The sequence below is a fragment of the Dermacentor albipictus genome, chromosome 9 (genome assembly GCF_038994185.2).
Source record: "Dermacentor albipictus isolate Rhodes 1998 colony chromosome 9, USDA_Dalb.pri_finalv2, whole genome shotgun sequence".
In the NCBI taxonomy this organism is placed as follows: domain Eukaryota; kingdom Metazoa; phylum Arthropoda; class Arachnida; order Ixodida; family Ixodidae; genus Dermacentor; species Dermacentor albipictus.
The window spans coordinates 11,803,232-11,830,000 of NC_091829.1; the positions used below are offsets into that span (position 1 = coordinate 11,803,232).

Below are 26,769 nucleotides of genomic sequence, written 5' to 3' on the forward strand. Positions count from 1 at the left end.
TCCTGACTACTAACAAATTAAATATTTCTTCAGTCATTTCATCACACTAATCAATCTCGATCATCAAAAAATTGAAATAAAAAAAATTTTCTTTTTTTCACTTAGCCGTTCACGAATCTAGCGCTGCCTGTCTCCGCTCCGACATCGAACCAAGGAACGACCCTGCGACCAAGAGGACGAGAACTTCTGCACAGGTGAGATGGAGTCACTTGGCGTGCGCAATCTAACCAGCACATGCTTGATAAATAGCATGTGCCCATGTGTTTGTTGCCCATGCATGGGTTTCGACTGCATACGCATACACACGGAGCGTTCCTTGGAAGGTGATAGATGTCCCCCGAAATTAGGGGGTCGTTAGCAAAAAGTGAAGCGGCCGCTAGGCTGCCCCTAATCAGGCGATCACGTGGTCATCGAAGCGTGACCCGATTGTTGGTGCCGCGCGTGCAAGAGCCTATATAAAGATGGCGCACGGGGTAGGACGACTGCAAAGCTGGAAGGAGAGGGGAGGGGGGGGGGGGTATGCGGAGGGATGCGTTTACAACACGCTTACCCCTCACAAGGAGCAACGGTGAAGCCACGAGAAAAGCCGAGAGCGCGCGCCATAAGGCGTTTTCGGTAGCACGTCGGAGGCGTGAGTTGTTGCACTGACTGTACGCCTCGCCTTGCCTCGCCTTGATGATCGATGGCACCATCTCCCTTCTCTCATTGTCGACGGGGACGCTCCGCGATGAAGTGTCCTTTGTATCGCTAAAACTGTGCAGCACTGCGAAAACCATGAGGGCGTTCCGAGGTCTGGTCAGCGCAGTTCGCGAAATATATATAATATGCAAAGCGTATACCAGTTGGTCTTGACAGTGGACAGCCGTTAATGCACGGCTGATGTCATCACTTTAACGGCACAATGTGTATCTCGCAGTGACATCTGCTTAACTGTTCTTGCGGACCGACGACACAGCCGCTGATGTTGCATGTTTCGGCGGACGGACTCAGATGCCATGCTACATTGTGTCACGTACCCACAGCGTCTCGACTCCGTATTCCTTGTGGCTCGAAGCACGCATTGGTGAACGAGCTTTGTCCAAGCGCTTAGAAGACGATGCTTCAATGCGAAAAACGTCTTGAAACGCCGTCTGCTTGCCCAAGTCAACAGTAGAAATCGTGGCGCTGGATGTGCAAGTGCGGCGGACTAACACACCATTACTTTTTCGGCCGGCGGACGCCTTTCCAGGACGCTGCACGCTTATAGCGATACGCTACGAGATATGCCTCATTGGGAGCCACGGCGCCGTTCTTTTTTTTTTTTTTTCCTTTCGTGTTCGAGGAAAACGAAAGTGCGCGTAAGCATTTGACGCCCGGGCTGCCCATAAAGCACGAACGCCCGCATATACGCCCGCCATATATCTGGCCTCCGAAGGTGTGCCGCTGTGCAGAGTAATTCAAACTTCGCCGCCGCGTCGCCTTCATTAATCCTGTAATCACTATTGCGGCTACCGAGGCTTGTACCATCAATACCGCTCATCAAGCTGTTTTCACTCATTCCAGCGGTAGCCTGTTCTTTTTTCGTTTTCTCCCTTGGGTAAGTCATCCATTAGCAAGGCGAAGCGCAACTTATGGGTGCGACTCTAGGAAAGGTGCGTTGCCCATGGATGCAAAAGCAGAGAGCTGCGTAATTGGACTCGGTTTAGAAGCTCGGTGTTCTTTCGGTAGTGCGAGCAAATCACCCGACTATAGACGCCTGGGCGCAGTGAAAACGCAGAGTGCAATCTTTCTTTTTCTCCTGCAATGTAAAAGGCTTTTGGGTGGTGTCGCTTGTCAATGTGTGAACGCCTCGTTGTAAGCCTTATACGTCCTGCCATGAAGCCTCTATTTCGATCGCCTATGCTATGAGGCGTAAAAAAAAAAAAGAAATAAGTGGCTCCGTAGAGGAAGAGGGCGTGATGAGGCCAGTATACGGCGCTCAATCGCCGATTCTACAATACCGAGCGAGCTCAAATCAGCAGCGGAATCTGCATCTCGTCAGAAACAGCTTAGCTTCGCGGCGGTTTGCAAGGTTCCGTGTACACAGCGACTTTAGCTGTGCCTTAAATCACTGACTACGTGCGCGTGCTTACGTGCCAATAGTGGGAGGTACCTCGGCGTGTGAAGCGAGATGCGAGAAAAATAAGAGAAATCATCTGCCGCGTAAGGTACGGAACAACTTCCTCGGCCGTAAATATCCCACCTGTTCCTTAAACGAGTCGCGAACATGGCCCACGTGCAGCTACTTCTCGCCTATATATCTCGTACGCGGATGTGTGCTCAGCTGTATAAAGATGTGTGCAGAAAAGAGCTGTATCTTGATCTCAGTGGTGCCGCATATACGGCCTGTGCTGACGACTTAGTTTAGCACTGTGTGCTTACGAAAAGGAAAATTCCGTCGAACACCGTGATAAGAGCTGCGAGTACAATGCCGGCGCACGTAACGGCAGCAGGAAACAAATATGGTGGCTGCGTACGTCGTGAATTTGAAGTGCGCCCGCTGGCGTACTGCGGCGCGCAAAGGAAAGTGGCTCTTTAGCACAACAGTTTTTCTTGCGGCGGCCCTCGAATTAGCTTCGCTGGTGATACATATGAAAGGCGCTATCACACGGCATGCATGATTTGAGCAAGGCGCATATACGTAGCTATTTTTCTGGAACGCTGTTTTCTTTAGTGATTGACGCGAAGACTGCGGTGCGCTTATGTTAGGGTCAAACGTTTGCCCAAAGCAGGATTTGAGAAACAAATTCCGGCCGAAGCTATCTCAGCATGCATGTCGGCGTTAACGCGAATGTGAATTGAAGCAATGTATAGCGACTCACAATGTATTGCCACCGACGAAAGGAGTCATGTATGAGGTGTGTTCTGCCAGCCGCGGGCTAACCTGTTGCGCTTCGGATGCATGGATGGATAAGGTTGAGCCCTTTAAATCAGGCGGCGGCACAAGCTACCTAGCTGTGAATAGTAATACATTTTGGATTTAGTGGAGGGTGACATTTCACTCTTGCTTTGATTTTAGCCCCCAATGAGATAACATCCGTTAGGTTATTTCCATCCGCTTCAAATCTATTTTGCCTCAACTGTCCCTAAACCCCAATGCTTTGAAAACATCAACTCCGATGCTTTCCTCTGGACACGCTGCGTCATCTAGCGGCGCGCCCGCGAAGTTCTTTCATGTGGCCTCCGAGATGCGTGGTGCGCCGGAGCGTGCTAACGCTGAGGAGTAATCCCTCTCTGCCCGATGGTATTCGTGGCGTCACGCCAAAGCATCCGGATGCTGTGCTTGAGAGACCTCTGTGACGTGGATACATACCACCTTGCTCCGCAGAAATTTTAAAGATAGACAGAATAAACTTTATTTTCCAGCGGATAAGGTGATCTGTCCACCCCCCGACACGCAGGTCAGGGGGCGATTGCCGCCGTCTCAGATGCAGGCTGGGAGGTCTTGGGTCCCAGCAGCCTCTTCAGCCAGTTGGACGAGCCGGAGCTGGAGCTGAGTCCGAGCTGCGCAGCAGGGTCTCCCAGGTGACTCTACTACCTATTTTGTGCGTTCCCCTTGGAGAGTACGGACATTCCCATATTATGTGGGCGAGGGTCCCTCTCTCCTCACAAAGATTACGCCTATCGCTCCTGGCCTCGGGAAACATGTGGTTCGCCATAACCGGGTGCGGATACGTATAAGTTTGTAGTCGTCTCCACGCGACTGCTTGTCTGTTGTCTAATTTCTGGTCTCGCGGGTGTACCAGTCTACGAGCCAATCTATAATGCCGCGTGATCTTTTCATATTTAAAGAAATTTTAAAGGATTTTTCTTTCATTGAAGAGCGACGTAAAGAGGCTAGACAGACAGATGGACCGAAAGTGGCTCACTCAAATAGGCTAATGCTATTCGCATTAAAGACACATCCTTCCTGCACCTGAGAACGAATCCTTTATTTAAAAGGTGCTACCTGTTCCAGTGTATGCGACCAACGCAGTGTTTTACTGTCTTAATGGCTGCAATGTTAAATTGGGTTGACATTCGACTTTTTGTTTTGTTTCTATTACGAGTAGTACATGCTTCCGAGTACATGCTTCCTATTATACGAGTGCATAGCCGACGTACGCAGATAGAACGACTGAAAGCTGAGCTAGTTGATAAGGATTCATAATGCAAAGAAGGGGTAAGGCGTGCAGACACGGACACAAGAGAAGTGGACAACACGAACACCGGTGTACGGCGTTCGTGTTGTCCACTTCTCTTCCGAGTCTGCACGCCTTACCCTTTTTTGAATTACGTACGCAGATAATTTTGTTCGCTTTCGCATCACTGCGACGATGTATTCAATATTCTTAGTAATCTTTGAATCGCGGGCCACTCCGAATTCCCTCACGAATTCACGTGCAGCGCAGATATTACGCTTTGCACACTAATGCGTTACGAAAGATGATATCCACGCAATGAGAAGAGATCAGCCGATACGCATCGGCAAGAAGATATTGGCACCGGTGGCTACAAGGAGAGGAGGCAGTGGCTGCGCATTAGGAATCGGACGTTGAAGAAGGTGCACATGCTTGGGCGGAAACGGAAGAATCTAATTTGACCTGCTCATCCTTATTTCTGGCCATGCAGGGGGGTATTCTGTAAGAGTCCACCTAGTGGACTGTCCAGATCCGCCGCTACTGATTGGCTAGGGCTGCTCGTCTCCTTCTCCCTCATACAGCTGCATCCAATCAGCAGCGGCCGAAATGGACAGTCCACTAGGTGGACTCTTACAATACACCCCCCCCCCCAGACCTCGTAAGCAGTGAAATGGTAATTGTGTTATAACCTGATTGTTTTAGTAACAACTGCATAGATAATTGATTTGCTGAACTTGAACGCTCACTCCGGCGTATCGTGACCACAGGCGTATGCGCGCTAGACCCTGATGTATCAAAAACACCGTAGCATGCATAATACGTTGGGCCTTACAGGGTTAAAAATATATGAGCAGTATCACCCAAACTGCGAATCAACGATAACGCTGTCTATATCGCAACTTTGGAGAACCACCGACCTGTAACCCTTCATTTTTTTTTTTGAAGTTTTATTCTGTGGCTTGACAAACAAAGAAAGAAAGCAGGAAAAAGAACGGTAGGGAGACCTACTAGACGAGTGTCCGGTTTGCTATCCTGCACGAGATGAAAGAAAAGGGAGTAGGACGAGATAAAGATAACACTGCATGCACACGAGAGGATGCGCAGGAAGATTGTAAGCGATCAATGAGGCCCGGTTCACTTGAAAAAACTGCAGTAGCACTTGAATAGCTTTCTGCGCCAGCGACGGATGGAGCCATAATTCGAGAATTTCAGCTTCAGAAATTGTTCGGCACTCTACCCGCTTTAGTGTCGGGCTGTCGATTGGTATGCGCTGGACGTCGGTATCAGGTCAGGTGCTCAAAAAGTGCTCGACGACTTTTCTTCTCATTAACAAAAGTAGCACGTTGATCTATTGGTCATTCGAATACACGGGACCGTATGCATCCATAAACGCCGCTCCCGGCCATTGGCAACAGAGTAATGTTGCATCGCCACCGGAGAGGCTGGTCGGCTATTGCTGCAGTAACAAAGGATCTGGGGTTCGTAGTTGCACCTGTACGGACCGCTCTAGAGAAATTTTCTTTCTATAGTTATTCTTTCATGCCCACAAGAGGCGCACGCTGGTTTAGCGGTCATTCCAATAAAAAAGAAACGCGTGTACATGCACTGCCAGCCATAGGCGGTAATGTACTGTCGCGGGGAACCCTTGTACAAAGGATCCAGGGTTCGCGGCCTGCACTTAAAAACGCTCGGATGGTTCCAGAAAGCGTTGTTTTCTGAGCGAGCAAACGAAGTTCCCTGGCAGCATCCGTCATCACCAAAGAAACTGAGAGCATGTGGGTACTACTGTAGGTTGAGACCGACAAGCTTGTCAGCGGAGTCATTACCGGCCATGCCACAATGACCCTACCACCACCCCCCACACACACACAAACACACACACACAAACACACACACACACACACACACAGAGAGAGAGAGAGAGAGAGAGAGATCCTCGTTCGCCATTTCCTGCGGTGATGAGGAAAGTTGAGCTAGCCCCGTGCGCTTCCACAGGCAGTGTGTTGGGCCGACTTCAAAGACGGTGACAGCGGTCACGCACGGACGCGAACTGGAGTAGAAACTAAGTGAACGCCCTACAATGTTTCAGGATAATTGGTCGATGTTTCGAAGCGCAACGGCAGATAAAGGATATTATAGCAGGTAAAAACAGTTGAAGAGCTCGCTAGCGCTTGTCCTATACTTTGCTTTACCTGTTGTCTCTCTTTTACGTTGTGGTCTTGCGGAACAAGCGTCCTAGCACTTCCCCTCGTAGAGCAGCGACGAACACGAAAACTGGACAAAGGGAGAAATATAAAACAAGCTGTGACAAACTAGCCGTCTCGTCGCACTACATTTGCAGTTGTGAGCTATTGCTACGACACGCGTCGCACCTTTCAGAGGCGGCAGCAGATTGTCGCAGCGCATGCTGGCGCATGCATAGCGCAGCCGTCGCCGCGCTACTTCGCGAAATTAGAAGCCCTGCGCTTTGTTACCTGCATCACTAGTGACGAGCGTTACTTGCTGAATGCACGGTGCGAAACAATACCGAAACGGCGCGATAAGAAAGGACAGACAAGTTCATTTTACAGGCATTATAGGCATTGACTCGCGTGCGAACAGCAATAGCAAGGTCATTAAACCTAAGTATCTACCGCATGCAAAGGAGCGACATTTCCGCTCAACGTACAGTAAGTTTGCCAAGTCTCCCTTTGGCGCTGCTTTGGGTCGTGAATTCCGTAACTGATCAGCAGCTATAGTCTTCTTGTCAACTTTAAACTTGGTGCGCTTCTTCGTGGGCGGGGAAACTAGCGAGATTCTGCGATGGTTCAGCTCTGCCCAGGTGACAAGTATGGCGCGCCCTGCCCGCACCAATTCATTCGTCAGCGTTTTCATCTGGATGTGTAGCACGCTATAGGCGTGCCGCCAGGCAGAACCTCTTCAGTTTTCATTAAAGGGCACCTCTCTCTCTCTCTCTCTCTCTCTTGCTCTTCGCGAGCTGTAGTTCAAGAACATCTCTGGCCGCGGTGTGGCGTATATTACGACGCGGCCGACGTCGCAGAGAGGAGGAAAAGTACGGCCGCCGCGCGTTTTGAGCGCGACGCGAGGACTCCCGCAGAAGCGGCCCTCCTCTAACAGCCACGATACCGCGAGAACAGCAAACAAAACGAGACGAAAAATGGTTCGGGCTCGCGCGTGGCACTCGCTAAGCGCGTCGCCGGCACGCCTGGCCGAGAGTCATGTCGATCGGGGATGGAGATAGTTGGCACCCCTCTCGAGCCGCCAAAGAGACCGCGCCCGCGGGGGCTTCTCTGTCCGCAAGGTAAGAAGGGGGAGGGGGGCGCCGAGAAGGACTCCCAAGAGAAGAGGTGTGGTCCTCGAGCGAAGAACAAGTGACCCACATCGTGCAACGGCAATGGCCGGTCTCATCTTTCCCTAGTTTTCTTTTCTTTTTTCTTTTTAGCTGAACTTGGACGTCCTCGGTTTCGGCTGGCGTGGCTGAATGAAGGGAACTCGAACCGCGTCCGCCGCGGTATATATGTTGCGGCAAGCTGCCGTGCTAATGGTGGTCACCCAGTAGCCCTGGCAGCCAGCTCTGCGCGCACAAACGCGCACCATACATGCGAGCGTATATATATGTATACAGGGTGGCGCGTGTGGCTTTGTTGCGCGCGCGTAACGTCATAGGGCCCAGTATGCTCGCGCATTGCAGTGGCCGGTGGGCGCTTCCTCTCCCGATACGGCTGCCGCTCGGCCGGCTCTTATATCGTCCGCGTTTTGAGACTCGCGTGTTTCGAGACTCGAGAACAATTTGCGCTCCCAATCTGGCGCACCTCGTCGAACGACGCGGAGCCCGCCTGGTTACGAATGCGAACTGTACATTGGTCCGCGTGTGTGCGCGTGTCGTACGCATAAATCATCCGCGATCATCTAACGCAGTATAGCTATAGGATTCGAAAGTAGAGGTTCAATGGTGGCCGCTCATTACCAGTCCCGAAGAGAAGCATCAGCAAGAGACACGCATGCCTGCAGGTTTGGAGAACCACGGTCTAAATATAGCACCAATAATTTTTATATATTTTAGCAGTATATTATGTATTTTATTTGTTTTTCTAGTAAATGCATTCACAAAGACAAGTATCGCTTCGTTCTTTGAGCAATAACAGCGAAACTATAAATAGCAATCAAATAAAATAAAATGCCTAGCGCTCGGGTTGTTACCGTCGATCTAGACAAGGAACATCTCGCTCAAACTATGGGCGATCGAAACATCGTACTCGACGATTATGCTTGAGTATACATTAGCGTCGATGATGACACATCGTACCAAATGAAACAACCACCTTTTTTTTTTCTAGAATAGGTCGACAATAGCGGTGAAATAAAACAGCCGCGATAACAGCGATTTGATACATGCATAGAAGTATTCTTCAGGTATAATTTGAGAGCGCTATTCAAGAGTGGTACACGCTGTTGAATTGGTGAAAAAATAAACGCAAGCAATACATTTCCCCTCAATATATCCGCCGCCTAAAACAGAGACGAACGCTTTGCGCTGAGGTCGCCTGTCTGTCTCTTTGTAAATTTACTTGTCTTGTGCACAAATTGTAGTTATCTATAAGTGCTCGTCTGGTATTTTAGCACGAAAGAAAGTTCAGCTAGTTCGTGTGACACGCCTAAGTTTTTTCTAGCATGTTTGTCTCGGTACGGAGTAGAAGCTGTGCTAGTCACCTAAGGTGCAGAGGAGACGTTCGATAGACTCCTCACACCCGCAGCTGTCGCCCGAAGGTGTGATGGCGCCCATCGCAATAAGCAACAAATAGATCACCCGAGGAACGAATAGATCTCAACGAGGAACGAACAGATCACACTAGATCATCTTGAGTCAAGACAATTATCAGAGACAAAAACACTCGGACGGTTTAGTCACACGAGGCACAAGTTCAGTAAGTGATACGCTCATCACTTCAGTTCCTGAATTCGACAAATCTCAGTGAGTCAGTGGTCTCAACGCGCATCTCGGGAAAAAGCAATGTCCTCAATGTTTCCTCATCTTTCTTCCTATCTTTTGCTTCCCTATCTTTCTCCCTTCCTATCTTCCTTCCTACCTAATGCTGTGTACAAGGCCTTAGCCTTGTGCACAGCATTCACTTTCAATTCGACACGCTAACACACCTTCGCTCGTTGCCGCGCCCACTCGCATTACACCCTCTTCCCTTTCGAAGAACCCCACCTATATATACTATGGCGAGGAAAGCATACGTCGCCTTGAAGAAGACAAGTCCACTTGTGGAAACGTTGGCTCCTTCTTTCACCTTGCTCTCGTTTTGCTCATCGTCTTGCATTTCCATCTCCCGCATTCCCCGTATTTTTCCTATCTTTTCATCACTTAATCTCTTTTCCCCTGCCTAAGATAGCAAACCGGACGCTTTGTGCAACTTCCCCCCCCCCCCTCCCCTTGTGTTTGCGTGTGTATGTGTGTTGGCAAAGACACACTGGAACGTACGCGTCCAGATTCGGCACCCATCGAGCAAAGTAATATGGCTAGAGTAAGATATGGGGCCAGAACAACATTCACCAAGCGAGAATACGACCCGTAAACAATCGTTCTAAATGGAGACAGATAGACTAGACTAAAAGCTTTCCTACTGTATCGCAAAGCGAAGAGTTTATTTAGACACAAGGTGAACTGATGCCAACACCTAGTTTGCCGTTTATTTTATTCTGTTATTATGAGAATTGGTTTTTCATTTCACAGAGAATGTAGTGTCTCGTGAAATTCCGATCAAGCGCCAACCTACGCTTAAACTCTGATTTCCCTGTTAAAATGCTTTCAAAACTCGTAAATTCTCTCGTGAAACAACCTTTGCACCGATATGAATTTTTTGCGCTGGTTGCATTTGAGAGAGAAAGTCAAATTCTAGCGACTCTAAGAAGGAAATGTTTTATTTAGGATATCTATTTCTTTTCTGACGAACATTCCCTATAAAAAAATTTCACAAAAAATTAAGCACGAACTTTACGGATCTGTAACTCTTTACCAAAAACAGATATCGCAGTGCTTCAAACTGTCAGAGCATTTTAGGCGAACAAATACAAAATACGAGTTCACGGCTATAGCTTATGTGAAATTGCTACAATGCTTACGAGGGTTTTGCAAAATTCCTGTGCTATCGAATTAATGGTATGTTGAAGAGCGCTGCGTATTATGCCTCAATTTCGTCCGCTTTCGATGTTCTAAAACGTGTAGCTTACATAATTTCGATACCATTATTTATTACTCACTTGCAGAGTTGAAAACCTTCAAAACTTGGCACTTGAGTTTTCTTTCGTTACCTACGCGAAATTATTCAAATTCATAGGAACACGCCCAGCACATGAAGGTTAGCTCGTGCCGAAACATGCGCGAAATTCGCAAGAGGTGGCCGAGGGACTTTGTTGCAGGTTGTACGGTCTAACTTTTGCAATGAGCCGAACGAATAAGGATATATGCTCGTACACCAGCACGGTTATTTAAGACGGGGCGTATCGATTCTCACAACTGCACGACATGCGACGAAACAGGAGACATTGAACACTTTCTGTGGTCGAGCCTGAAATACCAAGATGAAAGGGACGCTCTTACGGAGAACCTGCAAGAAAAGGACATTCCGCATGCGTACCTGCAACACTGTGTTTCCAGAAGGATCAGTTATAGCCCGCCAAAAAAGCTTCACGTCTTCTTACCACATTCTTAAGAGAGACTGGTTTGATGGACATGTGGTGAAACACTGCAGTGGTATTGTAAGAAGACGGTCGGGCGAAGCAATTTCCGCCCCTGATCGCCAGGCTCAACCGGCCTGTTGCTACAACCTACCAGAACCGGTACGTTATTACATTAATGCAACAGCAGTTTTCACAGCCGTGGTGAACAAGGCAGACATGTCTTTTCGGGTAACAAGGTCTAGTCTCTCTCTCTCTCTCTCTGTCTCTCTCTCTCTCTCAAAAACAAGAAAGAGAGAGAGATAGGATTGTGCGGGAGTGATTTCAAATAGAAACCACGGTTATTTTCCCCAACACTTTCCATGGCCTCATTATTGTCTGCTGGTTATTGTCTGGTGGCTTAACGCGGTTGCGACTAACAAAGGTCGGTCCCCTCGGTTGCCCTTCTCCTCGTTCACTGTGCTTTTCCCGTGCGTTTTTGCCATGCATTCGTAGTGGCTCTGTCCTCGTGTAAGCACCGGCCGAAGCACGCCGAGCAGGCTTTCCTCCCGCCTCTAGCCTCGCAACAAGGAGTCGAGATATCTCCGCAAAATCAGTGTGTGGGTGTGTGTGGAAAACTTTATTGAAGATAAGAAACTAACGGAAAAGAAAAGGCTGCCTGAGGGTGGGGCCCTCGGTCCCGAGCTCCACTGGCGCGGGCTGCTCCCCAGGCCCGATCTAGCGGAGCTGTTCGCCCCTGCAGATCGGCGGCTTCGCCCAAAGCAGCGCAAGGCGCGTACTGTACACACGTGACAGTGGGCGTGGAACAACCAACGGCGGCGAGGCAAACATCAAGCCAAGGCGAGAAACGTCTTAATTTTCTGTCGCCTCGCGGAACCTGGCGGGAGGCAATTAGCTGCCCGAACGGGCCATCCTGCTGGCTCCTTGCTTCCTTAATTATTCTATCAAATTAAAAAAAAGAAGAAAGTCTCGTGCGCTTAGCCCGTACGCCTCGCAGCGAGCGCCGTACGGCATCGGCGATCGCCGTTCGGTGTCAGCCTTTACACATACGTCTTCATTCCCAATTGTGTGCACGGATGTATTCCGCGTACAGTCCAAAACACGCCGACCGCACTTGGCGCGCCGCGCCTGCCTTGGAAAAGCACCTGCGCGCGCGCGATACCATCGGCGGGCGAGCTTAATGAGCGCTGCGAGATTGTCGCTAGCCGCGCTAGATTCACTTACAGTAGGACGCTTGGAGAGCCCAAGGCGCCGTGACGTTCGCTCTCTTTCTTTTTTTTTTTTGTTTTCTTTGCGAACGGTTTTCTCTTTTTTTATTTCGTTACTCATTTTCTATCCTCTATTCCCGATACGATCCTCCTCAACACACACGTCGACACGCTTCACTTATAGTGATTCTTCCTAGGTGCCGAAGGCATGGAATCCTTTGAGGTGGTACGCGCGCGTGAAAACAAACCCTCAGAAAAGAAGTCACGAGGTTCATCGAGCAAAGGTGAGTGGTATCGCTCCAGGTGGGACCAGGAGGAAAGGGTGTCTTCTACATGAGACACTCGCAGTCGTGCAGTTTGCGTAGCTTCCACTTCTGAATTGAAGAATTTCTGAGCACTAAATTGCTCTCCTCAATTTGAAAAAAAAAGAAGATGTATGAATTTACAACCGATTGCGTGCGCGGCAGTAGAGGTGTGCGCAAAATTATCCCTACAGCATCGCCGTCATCGTTCGTTTTTCACTAGAGTACCGGGCTATAACAATTGCCATAAACGTTATCAACACTGTTTTTTTATCTACGTTATTATTGGCTTGTTACATACTGCCGAATTCACAGTCGTCTCTTGCATTCTCTTGATTGCGGAGCACAAATTCATGGTGACGTGCGCTTCGCAAACGCCTGTGAGGGCGTCGATCGAGTCATCGCGCGTATTAAAGCACCAGCATCGACACCGCTCCTACAGATCGACTGGTAATGTGGAGAATATTTGCATTATTCCATGAGGTTATAATAATGCCTTATACTCTTACGTGTATCATTGTAGTAAATATGTCCATGTTGAAGGTTTTAAGTTATGTTTTCCAATCCTGCACACAAGAAAATACTGCACCCTTGCGGGTGTGTTGACTATCGAAACATCCATCTTACACCCTTGTTTTTTTGTAATTTTCGACAATGGTTGTATTTTTTAGCATAACACGCTTAGCGAACTTCTGCATGGTGTTATGCGAGAAAGATGTTTGCGTTACAGAATTTAAGAATGCCCAGGCGCTCAGACTTTTCAAATAAGTAAATAAAAAAAGAACGCACGCGCTCTTTCACTAGCAGTCTGTGCATAGCCACTGTTTGAGCACGCCAGATCAGTCACAGTAGGCTATAGATATAATCCTACTGCTTTGTATATATGGCGCACAGGATATTGTTTCACGTGATGCATCATCCTTCCAATTACAAACACTGCGTGACACGCATAACTGGGGCCCAGTAAACATCGTGCACGACCAGGCGTATGGTTTGCCCAACTTTCTTAATGATTAGGGGCGTAGCTTTCACCCGCCGCCACCTTACCGGCCACTCGAACAGCCCCTATTGTGAACACTGTCAGACGCCTGAAAGGCTGTGGGCGTGCGCCTGTCGGAGGACGCTACTCACGGTCCATGGCCTCGTATTACTGCAACTGCAATGTGGACAACGAAAGCACTGTTGAAGTTCTTGCATGACACCGCGGGCGGCTTCGTCTAATGTGCATAACCACTCGCCCACTTCTCTTGTCCTCCTCCTCATCTTCCATCCCAATACACGCATTTACTCCCCTTTCCTCTTCTAGCAGTGCAGAGTAGCCGGCTAGAGCGCGCCAGCTCAGATCGACCTATCTCAGCATGTCCCGACGATGAGGGCCCTGATGTACTCTATCAACTGCTTTGGTGGGACGACTATGCGAACATCGCGCAACCGAGGGAAGAATGCGAGGACCGTGAAAGGACCGTGAACGTGGGTTTTGTTAGATGCCCCAACGAGTAGCGCTTCATTCTTAAAGCTTGCGCAAGCCAGAAGTGCTCGGTCCTCCTGTCCTGTCCTCTTCTCATTTAACTGTACATGTACTACCGAAAAATAAAAAAAAGTCATATTTTAGCTTGAGCTATATATAGAAGCAACGAGGAAACATTTCATAATTTACATACAATCAGATAAAACAAAGCAGCACTCGAGGTTCTCACGCATATAGCTCACCCCATCCATACTTATCTGGCGCCCGCTTTAGGTGGGTCCTTTTTTTAAATCTGTCTGCTGGGGGCTATTTGCGCGCGTGAGCGGCGCTGTCATTCAGAACTGCGTGCTACTGCTTTCGTCAAATATGCCCCATTTCTATTCTAGGAGATCGCGGTCTTAATTAGTTTCCTCCACTTGACCTCATCAGTCACACCATTTCTTTTCCTCGGTCTTGATGCCTTTATACGGAAACGGCCTGTCCACCTCTTCATACATGCAATACAGCATTGCTTCCTCTTGCCACCGCAGTCAATCATCATTGTCTAGTTGCCGGTACTTTGTTGCCATGTCAGCGACGTTCGGCCACTTCGGGAACGCGGTCGGTTTCGAACGTCTGCTTTTTCCTCGTTTTTCCACTCATTCATCTCGGCGTGCTCGTTTCAGCACCGTGCGCGTGCGATCTGAATGTTCGATTTGATTTGATTTGATGTTGAATTCTTTCAAACGAAAGGGGAAGTCAATGCAAAAGGCAGTAGGCCTGACTGGGCCTTGGCTCCCTGTTACAGAAAGCAGCACACATGTCCAGTGCGTATATAACAACAAAATGCGCGTGTAAACCGAATGCACAACTTGATATAAAATAACAGAAAATGCATCGGTTTTGTACATAGATAACAACTATGGCGTGGCATCAGTACAATAACTGTCGATACAATAACTGAATGTACACAGACAATATCACACGCACACACACGCAAAAAAAAAAGAGCGAGAAGTACAAGAAGATGCGAGGGGCGCGATTTTGCTGCACACAGCCTCACACGAAGCGAGAGACAATAATATCAGTGAAAGCATAGGGGCCGTTATTTGTTAAGCTGAAGAGGAAGATTAAGCTCGGGGGCCAACTCAGATGCCGCCTATGTATAAATACATGTAAAACGCAAAAAGGATTCTTTATCAGGCAACGCCTGGACCGACTTGAATGAAAATTACAACATTTGGAAGGGAGAGTTAAGTTCTAGTGACTGTAGGAAGCAGAATTTTTATTTCTGACCTGAAATCTTTTTAGAAAGATTGGCGAAAATCGGTGAAGCTTAAAAAACTTGGAAGCATCAAGTTCACAAATCCGCTACACTGCACCAAAAATAGATACCGCAGCTATGTAAACTGCATCTGTTAGACAAACTAAATCGGGATATATAAATTTACAGCTTGCGTGAATTTTCGACAATGTTTAAGGGGGTTTTGAGAAAGTTCCACTCAAATATTATCAGTTTGTTTGAGAACCATGTATAATACATAAATTTTGTCCGCTGTGCATGTATTATTAGAGGCAGTACACAGCATACTGATATCGTTTTTTGTTGCCGTTTTACCGCGTTGTGAACGTGATGGTTTTAACTTGGACATTTTGCGATTACTAGCAATTCTTATTGAAAGGTTTTACAGCCTCAATAAAACTATAATTATTTTTTTTTTCTAAATGCAACAAACCTCATCAAGTTCAGTGCAATGGTTGCCGAGAAAAACGATTTATCCGTTACCATGTATTTATTTAGAAGCTCCCAAGCTAAAGCTTTCTCTTAATTTATCTCGCTATTATCTCTATAGAGATAATAGCGTAAAGGGAAATGAAAGTGGACGAAAATATACCTTCCCGCACGCAGGAACCGAACCCACAACTTCCGCATCGCTCGTGAGTTTCTTTACCAATTAAGCTATGCGCGGTGGCAATCCCACCCGCCAGCGCACTTTCTTAGGTGTTTCTACGTGCATTCGAGGTTAGCCTTGGGAGTGTTAGCCAGCGCCACTCCCGGCCGAGGCGGCGGGACGTGGAACGTGCTTTTAACCGCAGGCGTCACGCGGAGTACGTGAGCTTAGGAGCAAGCAGGCTGGTCAGTAAGCCCTCGTTTTTCAGGAGACTGGATCGAGCTGACAACTAAGTTTATTTTCTGGAAGAACATATACCGCTAAATGACGTGCCAGTCTTCCTGGTTGTAGCCCCGGGCGAGAACGGTTGCTGGGGGATAACCGTACGAATGGATACCCCCGGACTTCGTCCTCCGTCTAGCCCAGTGTTTGACCCCCAAGTGGGTCACGACCCTTTTTCTCGGGGTCACGGAGGCTCAGACTATATGTATGTACATTCTGCTTGCCGAAACAAATGAATTTTCAGTGTCGGTGGCCATACTCTTTCAACGCCGTCTTATTTAAGAGTGACATAAGCATATTTACCACGCCTAAAATGACGTGAATTAAGCGTGCAATATTAGTTTAGGCCACAAGACGGAGGGCGAAAGGGTTAGACAAACGGTGATCTGAATTTTCGATCTCCACAAAGAAAACTTCACCGAACACGGTTTTCCAACCACCGCCAGTTTTGTGTGCCACCGAAGCTGTAGAATTAGGTTTCAGCATATATGGTAGCATCAAGAAAGGAAATACATTTTTCTCATTAAAACACACGATTAAATCAATTCCTGTTAAAAAAGACATTAACGAGTTATTTTGGTAGCTTTGCCTGCTGTGGTTAATGTCTTTTAAATAAATTAAAAGGTAATTTGTAACGTAAAAGTAAAGGGGGAGTTATGTGCATGTGGGAGGGGGGGGGGGATGATTGTGACTATAGGTCTTGAATTACAAAAGGGGCTCACGTGCTGCAAAAGTTTGAGAAACACTGTTCTAGGCGTCACTCTGGCTACGTCCAGGGTCGAAATGCATTGTGGCGGGTGTCACAGGAACGGTGTTCTCGTCTGTCTTCTTGCGTTCCTCCTCTTACCGCACCTCTAGCTTAACATTCAAAAAGTGCGCGTGACATCGATTCTATACCCCCCTCCCCGCCCTCCATAGCACTGCTGCCGACAAAAAAACGATTGAGCAGAACGTAAACGATACCAGAAAATTTTCTAGTCAGATACTGGTTGTTCGCACAACGTAATCGCGAGCCCCTATATAATGACACTGTGTGCAGTTAGTGCTAAAGAGCACACGACTTCGCGTTCTAGGCAAGTCTATTCGGAACGCAGTTATGGCGCAACGTGACCATTACGGTTTACGTCAGACGTGCCAAAAGAAGTTGCGCTAACATGCCACCACGCGCGAGAAAACAGTGAGGCCAGCCATCACCATTAAAAAAAAGTTAATATATTGGCAAGGCCGTATGAGAACAATACGAGAATATGTTGACAAAATTAACGCAGTGAAGAATGTCGCTTCACTTCTGACTAGTCACAATGTATTTCGCGAAGAGTTGGCGTATAACAGAGTTCACTGACCTCTTGACAGGCTGCATCCATCTGTAGCTAGCACCCTCTTCCTCATCCGTATCTTGCTCCATTCGAACTCGCTTTCGGTATCGTCGTACGGCCCAGACGGATAGATTAAGAAACTGCACTAGAGTTGGCAACGAAAGCGACATGAAGTATCATAAGATAACGTAGATGATAATAGGTATGACTTCGTTTGCTTCGGCTCAAGAGTATTCCTCGCCAAGAGTGATCATACAACAGGGATCACCGAACACTTGACTTGCTCCGTCTAAACTGGCTTTCGGGGTCGTCGTCCCACCCGAACGCCTCGTGTCCATTCCACGTTCTTCAAGGAAGAACAATAAAGTTCACAACAAAAGGGGCATAGCCGAATTTACGATAAGACAATCTATCCGAGAAAGCTTGACTAAGTCGGTTACTTCGGCTACCACCCAACTGATAGCCACGTGCAGTTTGTCGACTGTTTATGTGGGCATTAGGACGATTGCGTTATTTTGCCTATGCAGATAACGCTTTTAGAAACGCGCACACGACTGGCTTCACATGACCCCGTATAATGGTAACCATAAATAGTTCTATAAGCTGGACGTCCGCGTGAGAACGTAAAAGCACCTCGTCGGTTGTGAATGATAGATAGCCCTGTCAGCAATTCGAAGCAACAGGGCCTGTTTTTGTGACCGCTGACCGTGGGTAGTGAGCCTATCGTGAGAAAGGGCGAGGCATCGCCGCCGAAGGAAGGTAATGACTTCAAATAATTGCGAGCAAAGTGGTCAGGTCGATCTGTGCTATCTAAACAAGCAGCATTTTGACAGAGACGCCTCGGTCCTTTCGTCGTGAGTCGAAGTATTCACTCTGCATTTCTTCAGAGCTTGGTAGAAGACGCGCCAATGTCTTTTCTTTTCTGTTCTGTTATCGGGGGGGGGGGGGAGGAAAAACGGAAAGGTAAGTGTCCTAAGGCCGGCTATACCAAAATTTCAAATACTCTACTCAGGAAAGAATAACAATTAACAAAATTGAATAGAAAGATGTCAAGAGGCACTAGATACACAAATACAGGTCACAAGCACACAAACATTGTAACTATACGGGCATTACCGCAGGCAGAATATTGCAGTATACCTGGGACAGCTAGTCATTCATCAAACAGTAAGGGGGGAGTGCACAAAAGTAATTTTGTCTCACACGCTAAACAATTTCTTGTTGTTGTTGTGTGGTGGTGGCGGCGGCGGTGGTGGTGGTGGTGGATAGCCTTCACATTAATGGGTACTTACTTAACCCCCCCCCCCCCTCAACCCGGTTTGATAGCAAGAGCCTAGAAGACATTTTTACAGCAACCCCTGGTCCATGGATTACCACAAGAGACTTTAACGCCCACCCTCCTATTTGAGGAAGCTGCAAAATTAACGCAACAGGCCGGCAACTGGCTTCATTTGTATCTGATGATGGACTGTCCTTGCTTAATAATGGGAACCCTGCCTTTCTACGAGGCTCATCGTACAGCAGCTGCTTAGGCTTGGCGCTTGTGTCACGTCGCTTCGCTACTCGTGTGAAGTGGTTTTTAGACATTGAGGCACACGGGAGTGATCAATATCCCCAGTTACCTTAAGATCAAGGGGTTGGCTAGCTGTCATTCGCAAACACAATCCGGCGAATTGATTGGCCTACATTCAGAACCAGCACGGCAGAAGCTTTTCGCAAAGGCCTCCCTTCAGGCCTTCAGCAAACTACCAAGGAAGCAACGCAGAATGCGATGTGCACGCCGACATGTTCTGCAATGTTCTCAGAATCCTACGCGGAGATGGAGCAACTCCGTGTGATTCGTCGGCGTGCGGAGCGAAGATACCGACGCACGAAGTCCATCCATGATCTAAGAATAGTCAGACGCATGCAAAAGAAGATCCAGCGCAGAATGAAAAGAACTGAAGTCTCAACGGTGGGCAAAATTTTGTGCATCCCTTGTGCATTTTGTGCATGCCACATATCGAGAACCGTGCGAGGCCTACTTGTACTCCCCGAACAATGCGTGTCATTCAGAGCCCTGGCACTTTTCCAATGTCGAGAGGCCATCGAGGTAGCGGAAGGTTTCTGTAGGAAGATTGCAGGTCAGTTAACGTGCACAGGCCCCCTTCTTACGGATAGCATCACGCCGCATTCACGGGAGCCTTTCAGCACCGAAGAGTTCGATGCGGCTCTTGCTTTGTGTATTCGGTCGTCGTCGCCTGGCCCAGATGGCGTATATCGTACCGCGTCTTCTGCCACCTGGATAAGCGAGCACGAAATTCTTGGTAGATACATTCAATGAAACCTGGCCGAATGGAAACGCTCATCAAGAGTGGACGACAAGCCGTCCGGTAACCCTCCTTAAACCTGGCAAGTCACCACTAGAGCTGACGTCATAACGCCCAATCGCGCTGTCTAGTTGCGTAGAGAAGGTGATGGAACGCATGATCCTTGCCAGATTGAAGTGGTACCTGCAACGCTACAAAGTTTATCCGAATACTAGGGCCGGTTTTCGATGTCTTCGCTGCTCCATTGGTGATGTCATCGATCTGGTCACTTACGTCCAACATCCAAAGAGATGTAAACGGCTATCTGTCGCTATGTTTCTGGACGTAAAAGGAGCTTATGACAACGTTGCTCATGGAGCTATACTTGATGCTCTTGAATCGGTTGGTATTGGTGGCCCAGTGCAACGGTGAAGTCTTTTTTTGTGCATACTGATGATGGTCCGACATCTTGACACTACAAACACAGAGGTGTTCCCCAAAGTCGCATCTTGAGCCTCACACTACGCAATCGTGTTCTTGTTGGCCTCGAGGAACACATACCAAGTGCTGTCCAGATATCAATGTACGCGTACATCTGTACGCGTACGTGTACATCTGCGTGTGGACATCAGGTGTAACATCTCCTCAGGTGCTCGCTAGGTTTCAAAAGCCGCGACTTCAATTTTTTGGCGAACAAGGTCTCCAGATTTCTCCAGATTTCCTCTGAGAAATATACGCTGGACACGCTTACGCGATCGCCAATGACGTCCAACGCCATATTTATCAATGGGAAAAATCACTTTTACGCCAGGACAAGTCAGCGCTTGTCCTTGTCGCCTTGCTTGTGTTCTTTATCCCCTCTAGCGCTGGTTACATCATCCTGTAATACCAACTAGCCCGGTTTCACACCTTGCTATGGTTTCACACCAGGACGCTCCAGTGCGTTCGAATTAAGCTAAAAATCGAATTAATCGAGATCGAATGAACACATAATCGCATGAGCATGACGCAAAACTCGAAATCCTCGAAATCCTCAAAAGGAAAATGCTCAATCCTCGAAAGGAGGAGGCTCTGTCCAATGTGAGCCGATAATCCTTCCGTTCACTAGGCATCGTGGACCGGGGGATTAGCGGCAGAAAATGGAAATGGATCGAACTAAGTACGAGACTTGTCGTCCTGATGTCCGAGCAGAAATGTTCGAGTAGAGTGCATGATTTTAAAACGGATCCAGTCAATGTACGCAACGTACACGTACAAGATATCAAAAGCCTGTCGCGATACATCCACCGACAATGGCATTGACTCAATATGCATTGTGAGGTCAAACGACTTAATGATTTCGCACTATGGTGCCTCGCCCTCATTCAGGAATTGTGCGTTTGACCAATTTCCCAACACCAAAGTTGGCAAAGCAGACACTTGAGGTTTGCCAAGCCGGTGAGGCAAGTTTGTCATGTCCGTGCAAGGAACCACAGCCTTAGAATACACGGATCTCGGGGGCACTAACAGAAGTTTGGGGTCAATTGGGCAGAGACAAAAAAATATGGCAACTCGATCCCTCTTTCGGACGCCCTTGTATTCTTATATATATATATAATATATATATATATATATATATATATATATATATATATATATATATAGTTCGGGATGTTAAACTAGGCACCATTGTCCGCTTATCAAAACTGACGTCACGTCATCCCCCTAGCAGGCGCATAAGGTGCGTGCGCACGTGTCAGCAGGTGCCGCGGACAAACAGATCGTCGCCTGACGAGCCACGCTCGGACAACGAGAAAGCAGTTACGCGCGGCCGTCGGCGGCCGCCTGCGGACTGCGTCGAGGGAGCCAAACACGACGAGCAAGGCAACGTCCAGAAGTGCGACATCCATAATAAGACAAAGGAGGTCGTGCGACGCCGTGACTGCTCGCGCTGCAGCGGCACATGCGGTGGCCACAGCGCTCAGCGGGTCGCGGTGTCCCCGATAGAGTCCGCGTGGACGTAATTATCTCACACCGGCCGCCGCTGCCCGGAATGAGGGTAACGAAGTCTCTCCGAGAGCGAGCCGAGGGGGGCAGTCTCGGCTCGGATCGGCTACGATCTCCGCAAACGCTGCTTAGCTAAATAACCGTGCAGCGGTGGGAAATGTAGAACTGCGATGGGAACGGGCGAATCGCACTGCATTGCAGTGTTCGTTGTTGATACAACCCACGAGCCGCATCGGCCGTCTGCCCCCAAGAACGATGAGCAGGCGATGATTTATTAACAAAATCTAGAACTTGGACGGGAACGTGCGAAGCGCACTGCGTTGCAGAAATCGTCGTTGACACAACGGCGAGTCACATCAGCCATTTTCTCCCTAAGAACGGTGAGCAGACAATAATTTACCACGCGCCACATGAACTATATGCATGTTCGCGCCTTCAGCAGGATATCTTTTTGCGTGTTCACTTGACATACACACCAGCCGCGTTGCATACAGAAAGGACGCTACGAACGCGGACTCACGTGTCTCTGAATTGACAGACGTATTCAAGCCGAAGCCTGAGGCCCGAAGACTCCGCACTACTATCTCCCGCGGACTAGCGACAGTCTCGGCATTACTACTCGTAGATTTTGGAATGCTGCACGCTTTTACCGAGACTGCAGGCAACGACCACCACGCGGCTACTATGCGTACACTTCTTCCTGGCCTATCCTCTTACTCGCTTACGCGACTCGCTGGTGGTGGCGGCGCCTGCAAACGTTGGCACTGGCTTCGCTCTCTCTTTCTCCGTTATTTACTAGCCCCTACACACCCCTCCTTTCAACCGACCTAGACGCCTACCTGCTCGATATTCTTCCAGGAAAGGAAAGGGGTCACGTAGAAAAGCGTTTCTCCGCGCGATCTCGCGGCCTTCGTATATAACGAGGTGGTGATGTCGAAAAGGGCCCCTTCCACCATTTCAAACAAGGAATAACAAGTCACAGACAAGAACTGTTTCGAGGACGATCTCCGATTCTGTTGAAGCAGCACATCCCTTAAATTATATATTAGAAAAGTTGCCGCATTCAGTTAATCAGCAAGTTAATTAAAGCAGTCTGCCTCTTACCTGCAGTGCCTACCGCAGCCCCCAATATAGTCCCAGGGCTAAACTAAATCTAAAGCAAGCTAACTTCTTTTAAAAATGTTGGACCTTCTAAATAAAACACCCGGCATTTCGCCGACATTAAGATAACAGCCGTCGATGCGTAGTTTACAGGAGCGAACTATACATAATTTTTATTACCGTCTGTACGATACTCATGGAGTGAAACGCGTTAATTTAGGACGCGCACCTTTGTTTCAGCCTCTCGAGTTCATGTGGCAGTGCAGTTTCGGTTTTTGCGCTTAGATCACAGTTTCTACCACCTTGTCGGTGTCCGCGGACGATCGCTCTCTGTTTTTCCACTTTGCTGCTGGTGGCTCTCACCAGAAAGATATGAAGAAAGAAGGAGACCGAAACTCTTTCCCAGAAGAGCGCTCAGCAGCGTCAGTTGAGCACTGATGTCGAAAAGGGAAAAAAGAAAGAAAGAGAAAAGGCGTCCGTTCCGCATGTTATTAGACTATATGCGGGCCTCACGTGTGGAGTGTCCTTGAAAGAAAAAAGCCGCGCCGGTTATACGAGACGATGCTTTCCCGCCAGGCCTCCTTTCTTGGCGTGGCTGAATGGGGACAGCGCAACAGACATCGACGACCACGTAACGCGTGTCTGATGGAGGAGGGGGAATGCGGGCTCGGCTGGACCGTCCTTACGCGCCACATCTCGCTGAAACCGTGCGGGAAGCTATATGCAGCTCGCGCGAGTCACAAAAAAATAAGACGCCGCGGGGCTGGGTGATGCAGAGAGTTTCCTACAGAAAGCACTAGGGGCAACCCTGGCGCTGCGAGTTCACTCCGGTTAACTCGACTTTTCGCTTAATTCGAACGTACTGTAAAGTCTCGGTGAGGAACCATACATTGCTATCGAAGCTAATACGAACGCGTAAGTACGCCGCTTCGGTTAATTCGACCCCCCCTGGTGCTGGCTCATGCGCGCAGCGGTTGCTAAAAGCTTGAAAACATAAAACAAATTAGCAGACGACGATATTGATTTCCCTAGTGACGACAGTTACGGCAGCAACCTGTCCTTCGGTGATAATGATTACTTGCGCTGTGCCCTGAGCGATGTCTTTCTTCTAGATTTTGTCAGCGCCGACGACCGTGTTCAAGTCTGTGGGCCGATGACGCAATCCCTTCAATACGCGTTATAAAAACGCATTTTCAAAGCATCAAGTTGGTTTTCCAGTACTCAGAATCCCCAGTGTGTCAAGAGAACCGCGTTGTGATGAAAGAACAACATTTAGATTTCAGCTCCAGATAGCTCTCGGAAATCTAGTTGAATGAGAGAAGCAGTTACAGTCGCCCCCCCCCCCCCCCCCAGCGGTGTCACCAGCGCTCCGTTGCTTCTAATAGCAACTATCGCAATATATGTGCGTCCGCGTCCTGTAGTGAACTTACTTATCCGATTGCTTTAGTGGGCATGCGATGACGTCACTGCGGCCGCTATGTCGAGTCAACCACATGACCAGCACGATGAAATTTATCTCGATCGACTTATCTCCATTGGTAGCACAATGGAAGCTGTGAATAGGACTGCGAAATGGCCTACAGCGACGTTAGGTGAATGCTTCGCTCTTCTCCCGATAGCGCGTTATATAGGCTTGCAGCGAACACCTTTCCACAACGACCTCTCCGCCCGCCCACAACTTCTCGCGAATGAGATGTGTGCAGTTCTTGCACGGAGTTCAAGTGCTAGACTGTCGATAACGCTGCGCATAATGTGGCCTTCTCCGTGTGTACCCTTCTTTCTCTCGAATTGCTCTCCACCATTTTCAATGGCAGCTTTAGCAGCATGATTACAAAGGATAGAGTATCACGCCAGCAATTAGCCCCAAAACACGCGACGCGCGCTCGAAATTGTGTGTGTGTGTATATATATATATATACACGCACGCACAAACGCACACACATTCACGACCCAACTCTCCATCGGCGGCCCCTCCGGAGGTGATACAACGAGTCTTTCGTTTTCGCATTCGTTCCTATCGAGAGCGCGATTGCACTTCTCCCTCCTTTGCGCGTCGGCAGCTTCGCTTGTAGCGCTCCTCTCCACCGCGACAGCGCAGCCTGCGGCAAAAGCGCGATATCGACGAGGAGATCCGCAATGAGCTCGAGGCGCGCCAGTTCGCGCCGAGCAATTAGACCATCCGATGTGACAGCGCCGATGAGAGGCGAGCATGTCGCGAGAGCAACGCCTCGGCGAAGGCTGAATTCAAGCGTGAACAGCGCGGCGTGAACGGGCGCCTCTCTCTCTCTCTCTCTCTCTCTCTCTCTCTCGAGGAAATGCGGCCCGCAGCAGCTCCCCGTGCGCAGCTTCTGCCGAAAGTTAGAAGGCCTTCGCGTGCGAGTAATTTGTTGGGTTTCAAGGAGCGCTAAAGAGAAGCAGTAAGTGAACAGGAATACTTACCGTGGGGGCAATTTGGATTTCACTATTCAAGAATAGGTGTGAAAACGCAATAATCATCTCATTAGATAACCGTAGAACCGATTTTAAAGGAATTAGTTGCATTTGACAGAAATGTGAATTTTACCGGCTGTAAGAAGCAAAACGTTACTTCGAGGCCTCGGATGCTTTAAAAACTCGAGTAGAAACAGCGCATATACGGACTGGACGTGAGAAACAGGCAGACAAGGGCACCGACTAACAAACAGGTGTTTACTGTCAGTGCCGTCGTCTGTGCCTTTCTTAGGTCCTACTCAAGTCAGGAATCAACCAAATGCGTACGGCCCTTTTTTACAATGTTGCCGAATATTGGTAAGCTATAAAATAAAAGCAACAAAGCGATAAAAGCAAGCAAGAAAGAAAGACTGATGCACAACGATTTTAAACCCGTATGTCTGCGCCAAAAACATATCGCAGTTCTGTGAACTGCATCTCTTGCACCATATGAATCGGAAAAATTTCACATATCGGTTTACAGCTACGTGAAATGTGTAGATATGCTTGCAGATGTTTTGCGGAAGTCCTATATACTCACGAGAGAGAACCCTTTAATGAAAGGCATGCAGGGATTTTAGCCGGCGTATAAACGTCGCTGACATGCTACTATGCGTGGGGAAGAGAATTGGGCAGAGAAAGACAGAAGGAGAGAGGCGCGAAAAAAAAAGATCAAGTTAAAAGAAAGAAAGATTGGGCACTGAGTTTTCTGACTCATGGGCAACGGCGTGCAATGGTAAAGTCCTTCAGTGTATGCACCGTCCTACAATGATGTGACATAATTCGCCAGGCGAAAGGTGCATGAGGGTGACAGAGTAGAACTAAAGTAGGTCGAGTTGACGAATGTTTTCTAATTATGTAAATAAAACCTTCATGGCACGCCTCTGTTGCGTGAGGCAGGCAGAAGGGCCTAAGACACAGTCAAATGATAAAGGCCTCTGTGTAAGTGAAAGTATGCAATCTTCATAGAACACACGATCGTCGGCATACGCTCGACACTCAAACAGAAGATGCTCCACGGTTTCCATTGAGCCACGACTTGGTGCTATATTTCAGAGTGGTGTACAAGACACAAAGTTAGCCCGCTTTAGGTGTCCCGATATATAAGTGCAGTTTGCAGAATTGTCGTATTTTTACTGCTGAATTAAAGAATTGTCGACTTGATGCTTCCTTTTTATTTCTTCTTTTATTTATATTGCGATACCAAACAAATTTGTAAAGGACTTGGTGGCTTCAATATAAAAAAAAAGTGCTTCCCACAGTTGGTAGGCATTTCTCTTTTAAATGAAAAAAAGAAAAAAAAAGAGAAAAATACCTAGTCGATTTCGGGGCAGTGGATGAACAACAACATCGACAAGTACAACATCGCCAACGTCAACAACAAAAACCAGTACGCTCGGCTGCCCTTCAGTTTACAGGAAGGTGGAAGGGACACGGGGGAGGAGCGTAAAAAGACAGCAGCCCGATTCGTGAGCTTGGTCGCGCAGCCCCGCACCCAGGAGATTTCTTCATCAAGGCACTTGTTGATCGTCAAATTCGGAAAATGACCGGTGTCAGCAATACGCGAGGCAGCGTTATTGACTGCGAAAACCATGACTAAAATAAGACGGCGACAACTTCGCCGCCGAAAAACAAAACAAAGGAGATGGAGAAGAGAG

At 48.3% G+C, this 26,769-nt stretch overlaps 1 protein-coding gene across 8 annotated transcripts in view; it reads right to left on the minus strand.

The window, feature by feature from the left end:
* Positions 1-26,769, minus strand: part of LOC135911132 (nucleolar protein dao-5-like) — a 282,911-nt gene that overhangs the window by 215,111 nt on the left and 41,031 nt on the right. The window contains exon 3 of one of the 8 annotated variants that reach the window (XM_065443264.2): positions 6,332-6,413. The exons of the other annotated variants lie outside the window; for them this stretch is intronic. The gene's annotated coding sequence lies outside the window, so the exon portion shown is untranslated. The remainder of the gene's footprint in view (positions 1-6,331; positions 6,414-26,769) is intronic. 8 annotated transcript variants of the gene reach the window in all.